Source organism: Mastomys coucha, unplaced genomic scaffold (genome assembly GCF_008632895.1).
Source record: "Mastomys coucha isolate ucsf_1 unplaced genomic scaffold, UCSF_Mcou_1 pScaffold14, whole genome shotgun sequence".
NCBI classification, from domain to species: Eukaryota; Metazoa; Chordata; class Mammalia; order Rodentia; family Muridae; genus Mastomys; species Mastomys coucha.
This window is the reverse complement of record NW_022196896.1, coordinates 107,392,979-107,400,855: the sequence shown is the minus strand read 5'-3', so window position 1 is coordinate 107,400,855 and position 7,877 is coordinate 107,392,979. Positions and strand designations below refer to the sequence as shown.

The following is a 7,877-nucleotide window of genomic DNA, read 5'->3' as shown; positions in this document are numbered from 1 at the left end:
GCACTGTTTCATTGTCTCCAGCCATCCTGTTGGTTTGTTTATCTTCCATTTGATATCTTGCTTTGACTGTGCTGATGTCAGAAACTACAGACAACTGTTTACCTACCTGGTGACTCCCTTGTCTCTCACTTAATCAATAAATGTTATTGTTATTATTTGTCCTTAATGCTGGCTCTACTTTGTCTCCCAACTCTTTCCATTATACCCACATCTCAGAACCAACATCTTTGAAACAATCTACTTCTCTTTCTGGCCTACTTTTCCAATGACTCGGCATCTCAATGAACGATACTATCAACCAGCATGCTGTTCAGTAGAAGATATTGTTGTCACTCTTGAAGCCTCATCATCCTTCCTATCCACCCACAGTCGTTCGTCAGTTTTGTGAACATCACTCCATATATAATAACATAGACAATATTAGCAGTGTGGAGCTCTGGGTTTTTTTCTTACACACCGTTACTCCTTTAGCATTTGTGTCCATTTTTTCTTTCTCTAACCACTTGCAATTGTCTTTACCAACAAATTATCATCCATTGCTTTATCAATCAGTAGCCTCTTCATTGTCCCAAAAACAACCTTCAGAGATCCTTATCATGGACTTCAAGCCTTGAATTCATGACTCTGTCATTCGTCCCTCAGCTTTTGTCTCCCCACTCTCAACCTCCTTCTCTGGTGTAGTATTAAGTTTCTCCGTTGCCTGTGTTTCTTCATACTCAGAACCTCTTGCCTATGTGACCTGTCCTATGCAGGCAGATTTTATACCTGTTCTACTCTCCTGGCTAAGATGTCCCTCTATTCTCATTTAGCCCACTCAGTTTCTTTTCTCATACTATCTCAAACAATTGCCTTACATGCAACTACTTGTTTAATTAAAGACCCGTTCCCAGCAAGATGAGACAATGCATTATCGTAGTCACAGCTGTAACAGTTGTTATTTGTTAAATAAAGGAAGCGACTCCAATTAAATGTCTTCTTTGTAATCATTTATTTTTCTTGTTACAGAAAAAGATCACTCTGAAAATTAATATAAGAATAGTGCTTGTAAAAATTCATTCGTGTGGTAGACTAAAGAATTTCCAAAGGTATTCGGCTCTCTGGCAACTCACTTAGAGTTTTGCAAATACTGCAAACAGCATTCAAAACTAAATGTGGGGCCTCTTTGATTCTGAGAATCTCATAATTAAGCAGATAGTACCAGCAAAGGGCTTGAGTACAAAGTATATAGAAATATAGAGCATATAGAAAGAATTTGCAAAAGTAAACAACAGAAGAGTGACCGGGGTAAGGCAACCAACAATGGGCAGTGACCACCCATCTAGGATCTAAGAACATAGCAAAGCCACTGTCAGCATCAGGACAAGGATCAGGGAAGGTAGCCATGTTATGATAAGTTTGTATGAGTCTCAGTACTGGGAGAGGAACATTGTACTTAATACTGGGAAGCAGAGAAGGGCCAAGTCTGACACAGTACATCGAGATTGGAAGGTACCAAGCAGTGGAGACTAGAAGCTCCTCCTTCCCTCTTTTCCGGCACTCTTACTCTTTAGTCTTGAACTGATGCCTAACATTTATATAACCCAACATAGAACACAGAACGGAGAGTAAACTTCAGTGAAGGAAGTTAACTTCAGAGGATACTTTGCACACTCCCTAAAGACAGGTCCCCTGCCTTACATGTCTTCTGTTTTATTGTGTGTTCCAGATAGTCTGTTTTCTCATTATTGTGACTCACTATTGTCAATGATGCTTTTCATACTATATAGAGAGACTAGGAAGCTATGATTTGCATATATGTTCTTGTTAAAAGTGTAGCTATAAAAAAGTGAGTTTTCCCACAGGAATTTCTCTTGGAATATGCTATGAGATATAGAACAGTTGTCTATGAATGTTTTGAATGACATTTACGAAGATGTGACAAACAAGGAATCGGCGTCATCAAAGTGATGGGAAGCCACCATTGGGTCTGTGACATCACACGTATGGTGCCTACAAACTTTTGTTGTTGTTGCTGCAGCTTTTAGGAACTTTCTTTTCCTTCTACCTTTTCCCCCTCTGCGCAGGTGTCTGCAGAGCAGCTCAGGACCACTACTCAGTGGTCGCTCCAACCCACTCCGTGGCCCGCACTGTGGGAGCTGCTCACCAGTCCTCAGTGGCTGGCTGCTCACTTTAGTATTCCGTGGGGAGTTGCTGGATGGGCACAGAGGGTACCTGGACACCCTCAGACCAGCCGGCCACCTCAGGCTGAGCCACAGTGAACTCTGGAGATGGTGCAGTTCATTCGCCCTGGAATTCCTCGTTGAACACAGCCTTCTCTGCAGCAGCCTGCTCCTCTTTCTCAATCTCTTCTGGGTCTCTGTAGAAGTAAAGATCAGATATAACCTCCCATGGGTGCTCACCAGAACTAGTACTTCACATGCGGAGTACTTTACTGGGCCAGCATCTACCACATCAGACCCATTGAGTGGGCTCCCTTGTTGTTGCATGGGATGGCAATGTCCACATAGCACAAGGGAGAATCTGTGTTACACAGAGCAATGGTGGGCAGGTTGACAAAAGAGATCTCTGTGAGGGGCTGGTAGTCAGCCTTAGGTTCAGTCACCACTGGAAGCCTTGGCTCACTGAAGGCTGTTTGGATCTGGTTAGCCAAGGTCCCAGGTGTGAAGCGGTCAGCCAAGGGAGGGCAGCATGGTTCTCAATGGCAACAATAGCTCAAGCTGCAAGCAACAGCCTCTCCCAGGTCCTCTTCAGATTTATGATATAGATACCATCACTTTTCCTTCTGTAGATGTACTGCTCCATCTGAAAATCAAAGTTGGTGCCACATTAGTAGGTTCCTGCAGCAAAGAATCTGTGAACATCCTCCTCCTTAATCTGCAGGATGCCAAGGGCTCCAGACATTGTGTAGGGTTTCCCTTTTAAGTAATAAAGGGAACCAAGAACAACGCCATGTAGACCCATCCCAGGGTAGCGTGGAAAGGCCTACAAACATTTTAAAGTTGACATAAAATTAATTTGGATGAAGTAAGATGGTAATGGGAGGGGGAAATAAACAGAGGTAGGTAATTGTCAATAAAAGAATTTGTAACTAGAGTATGAAATTTTACTTGAGACCATTTAAATATGGTAAATCAAAGGAAATCAAACTTCATATTAATTTGATGTTAGATTACTGGAGTTGTCATACATAATACCTGAATATTTAATCAAAAAAGCAGTAATTGAAACTTCACAGTGTTAATCCATATGATGATAACCTGCATTCTAATAATCATAAACAGTGTAATTTAATAAACTAAGGCACACCTATATATTTTCTAAACAAATTAGCAAATATATTCATACCACACACACACACACACATACACACACACACACGTTTTCTGACATTTATTTCCTCAAAACACTTAGTCTTTCTAAATGTCATTCATTTATTTGACAGAATGCTAGCAATTCTAAAAAAAAAAAAAATACACAATTCTAGCATTTGTAATAATGTCATCATGCACATTCAGCCAGAACTACTCTTTGATGTAGCACTTCATGAAAGCAATCATTTAGTCTATTACTCAGCACGCACATATCTAATTCTCTGACAATATCACACATGATTTATGTTTTCATTAATCTTTATTTAATGTGGTCAGCTACTGTGGTGATGGAGCAATAACCCGTTTCTCTAAGGTATATTTTTTTAAAGTTAAAAATACCCTAAGTATTATTTATTTCTTAGCACATTTTTACTATTTTAAGAATGCTCTGAGGATATGTTTCTCATCCAATTTTCACATCTTAAATTCTATCAAATGTACTAGGAGCCGAGAGTGCTAAGTGAACATGTTTTGGCACAATATTTTTCAGAGCTCTACTTCTGACAATCTTTGACATGTTGTCACTGGGTTTTAAAAACTAGTTTTGATATGTTAAGGACTTAATGAAAACATGCATAAATCTATTTTTGATATAACTTCCTTCTATTGGTGTTCCATTTGTCCAAGGGAGTGATATAAACACTATCTAGGCCCTAGATTCTAGGGGCAATATCTACATTTAGACTTGTGATAATTTATGAGATAAATAATGTTTGGAGTTGTTCAAATATTTCTGTGATAATGCACATCCTAAAATAAGTTAACAAATTCATCAATACCCATAAAAATTTTAGCACGTTGTCTTTATGGGTTTTAATTTAATAGAAATTCAAAGGGGAAACCCTAATTTGATAAAGTAGTAGAAGGCAGTAGTTTGTTATACTAAAAATGATCTCCATTGAAGGAAAGATAAAATTAATGAAAGCTTAAACAAATGAAAGAATAGAATGAGAGGCAGACAGGATGGAAAGGGGTGGAGGACAAGAAGGAGAAACAGAGTTGGAGAGACAGGCAAACAAAGAGAGACAGAGAAACCAAAAGAAAGAGAGAGAAAAAGACTAAGGTTTTTAACCCCCATGTATAACTCATAGCAAAAAAAAAAAAAAAAAAATAATGTCACTGATAGTCAGGGCAGTAATTAACATTCCAATCTGCTGGAAACTTTCCCTTAATTGGACACACCTGTCAGTAGACAGGGATGGCAGGTGACACTGACCTGGGTCATGTATGAGCTGAGAATGATAAAGGACAGGAACAAAGCCCTCCCTCACTGCCTTGGCAAATACCTCCTAGGCATCACCATGGCTCCTCATTTGTTTACAGGAGGAGCATGTTGGGGGGAAAGAAAGAAGTCTAAAGTTAGGACCAAACATGAATCAGAGGTTTGGCCCCAGGAATTACCCCTCTGCTCAGATGTCAGCTCAACACTTAACATTTGCTACGGGCAGGTGGTCTAAAAGATTTGGCTTACAGGGTATTTTTCCAGCCCTTGCTGGAACTGGAGAAGTTGCCAAAAATATGACAAGAGTAAGAAGTAGGCTGTTGGACAGCTGATCTACTATCCTAAGTATGATCGTAACCAAGACTTTCCTAGTCCCGAAGCCTTCCCTTCCTCCCATGTGAACTCATATCTGTCTTGCTGTTCTCTGAGGATTACATCAGCTTCAATGAGATAATATGAACAAGAATGCTTTAAAGGCTATCAAGAACTTCATGGTCATAGGATATAGAGGAAAACAGTATTACAAAGGAATGAATAGTCCATTTGAAGGCATTTATCTAGAAGACTGAATGGGTCAGGAAGCCTAAGCCCACCAGAAAGTGAATTAAACCACAGGTGCTATGGAAAATCCTCCGTTCCCAGATAGGTTTAGCTATACTTTCAAGAGTTGGTCTGTACTCCACATCATAAACACAAGAAATATCTGGAATACTTAGTAACAATGCCCTGAACACATTCTTCAAGGTTCAGCAAGCACATGTTCACCAACGAGGTCACTAAGAAGGAAGGACCTAGCAACTCATAGAACCTCTACATGTCCACACTGGTATGGAACATGGTGACAGTGGTGATAACCTATGGGACAGCTGTGTCCCTTGCTTTCTCTGTACACTAAACAAGATTTATCTTTGGCTTACCTATCATCTAGTCATTTGATAATTAATGATCATCGGTTATACCAGATATGTCTTGGGAATTAAACACACACCACACCACATTCTCCTGGAATCTTGATGCCAGTTGTAAGCAGGCAGGAAAAAGGAATATAAGATTAGACCATATTCACACTAGGAAAATATAAATATATGTGTTCAGTAGTGAGTATCATAGCACTTGTTATGGCAAGGAAATCAGAACTTATAACCATGAGGATATTCTAGCTGCATTAATGAAGATCAGCATGAGACCTTCCAGCATTTAAGAACTTTCATCTTTTATTTTCTCACTTACAAAATGAGAACAAACTTGGGGGCTTTCCTCAGAAATTTTTTAAGGGGGAACTAGATGTTGTGGTTTCCATAAAGCGTTGAGCAGATAGGTAGGTACAAAGAAAATGATTAATAAGAGTCATTAATGTGAATTGTTAGTAGTATTTGGCTCTTGTCCTAGTACAAACAAAAAGCAGAGCAGCACTCTGCAACTGAATGAAGATGGAACTCTCTTTTCTGGGATTTTGTGAACAGTTCAAAAGAGAATATCAGTTGAGTTGTAAGAATAGGTTTATACCATAGTTTTATATGCACCCAAAACACACACACACACACACACACTCAAAAGATAGCAACTTTCAAAAATATCTGTAGTATGAAATCTCCACTTAGGGGTTGGACCAAGAAGGGGGAGACACCTTCCTCCTGTCTAAGAAGTACCCTGTCAGGACAGACACTGGTATTTCAGCTTGTTCTCCACTAGACTGTGACACCCCAACACCACGTACTCCTCCCTCCTTGGTTTGGTTGTAGAACCCAGACTTCTCTCTGAACTCATCAAGACAACATTTGTAGGATCTGTTTGGTTTGTCAAAAAGTTCAAGTAAACACCTTTTTCTTCAATATTTTATTCCTCAAGAAAACCTTGTAGAAACAAGCAGGCTCTCTGCTCTCTGGTGTAAATCCTATCCTAACTAGTTTCTCTTGAAAGGTTCCTGAGATTTACCTATTCACTGTCAATGGATCAGGCCCATCCTGTCATCAAGGCACTTTACTATATAATGGGAAGGGTACTGCACTCAGACCCTGTACTGGCTGATTTTGTATGTCAACTTGACACAGGATGGAGTTATCACACAGAAAGGAGCCTCCCTTGAGGAAATGCCTCCATGAGCTCCAGCTGTAAGGCATTTTCTCAATTAGTGATCAAGGGGGAGGGCCCCTTGTGGGTGGTACCATCCCTGAGCTGGTTGTCTTGGGTTTTATAAGAAAGCAAGCTGAGCAAGTCAGAGAAGCAAACCAGTAAGAAATATCCCTCCATGGCCTCTGCATCAGTTCCTGCTCCCTGACCTGCCTGAGTTCCAGTCCTGAATTCTTTTAGTGATAAACAGCAATGTGGAAATGTAAGCTGAATAAACCCTTTCCTCCCCAACTTGCTTTTTGTGCAGGAATAGAAACCCTAACTAAGACAGACCCCTCACAAGAAACTCTGGAGTCCTTCTGAATCCAGCAATGGGCTTTGAGGCACTATGTTGCGAGTCTAAAAGTACCAAGATTGGGAATGTTCAAATGTAAAGGTGACCTGTAAAAAATGGTTTAATAACCATTCTGGTTTTTTGTTTTTTGTTTTTGTTTTTTCTTTTTTCTGGTCTCTAGCTCCCATCAGTAACAACTCTGATACTAATTAGTTGTTAGGAAATGCCTAGGCCACAAGCTTTGACTCATTCCCTGACTAGCTGGTAATTTATTTAATCCATTTACACTATTTTATGTCTACCACGTGGTTAGTTATCTCTCCTTCAGTCCTTGCCCCATTCTTCCTTAACATCTCAGCATCTGCCTGCTGGTTAACATCTGTCTTCTCATTCTATCTCCAGTCTCATCTACCTTGGCTCTCCCTGCATCTCTCTTTTATTTTTTACTGTTTCCCAGAATCTTCTCTTTTCCTGCCAGCGGCTCATCTCCTATTTCTTGCCTCGACTCATTAGCCATTGGCTTTTTTTATTGACAGGTGATCTTTATAAGAGATTCTCTCCCCTAGTTGACCCTTACCTATCCATGCTTTCCCACCTTCCTAGGCCTAGCTTGGGTAACACAACTTCTGAACCAGTCCAGCCTATAAGTTTAATTTTTACCTCTTATCAAAGAAGCTTCTTTTTTCAACAGATAGGCATTATTATGGGGGTCTAAAATCAGTCAAAAATGCAGGAAGTAAGCAATCACATGAGACTCAGCCCTGAAAAGTGCATGTACTCTTTACACCTAACGTGCAGAGAAAAATCACTACAGAGGGGACCAGAAATATTTTAAGGTCCACAGAAACCAGGATGCTGACCGCTAGACAGCTCTTGACTA

The 7,877-nt window shown here is 40.0% G+C and overlaps 1 pseudogene; it reads right to left on the bottom strand.

Annotated features, from left to right (window-relative positions):
- Positions 1-2,079: 2,079 nt before the first annotated feature.
- On the bottom strand, positions 2,080-2,901 carry LOC116089256 (annotated as a pseudogene).
- Positions 2,902-7,877: the final 4,976 nt, after the last annotated feature.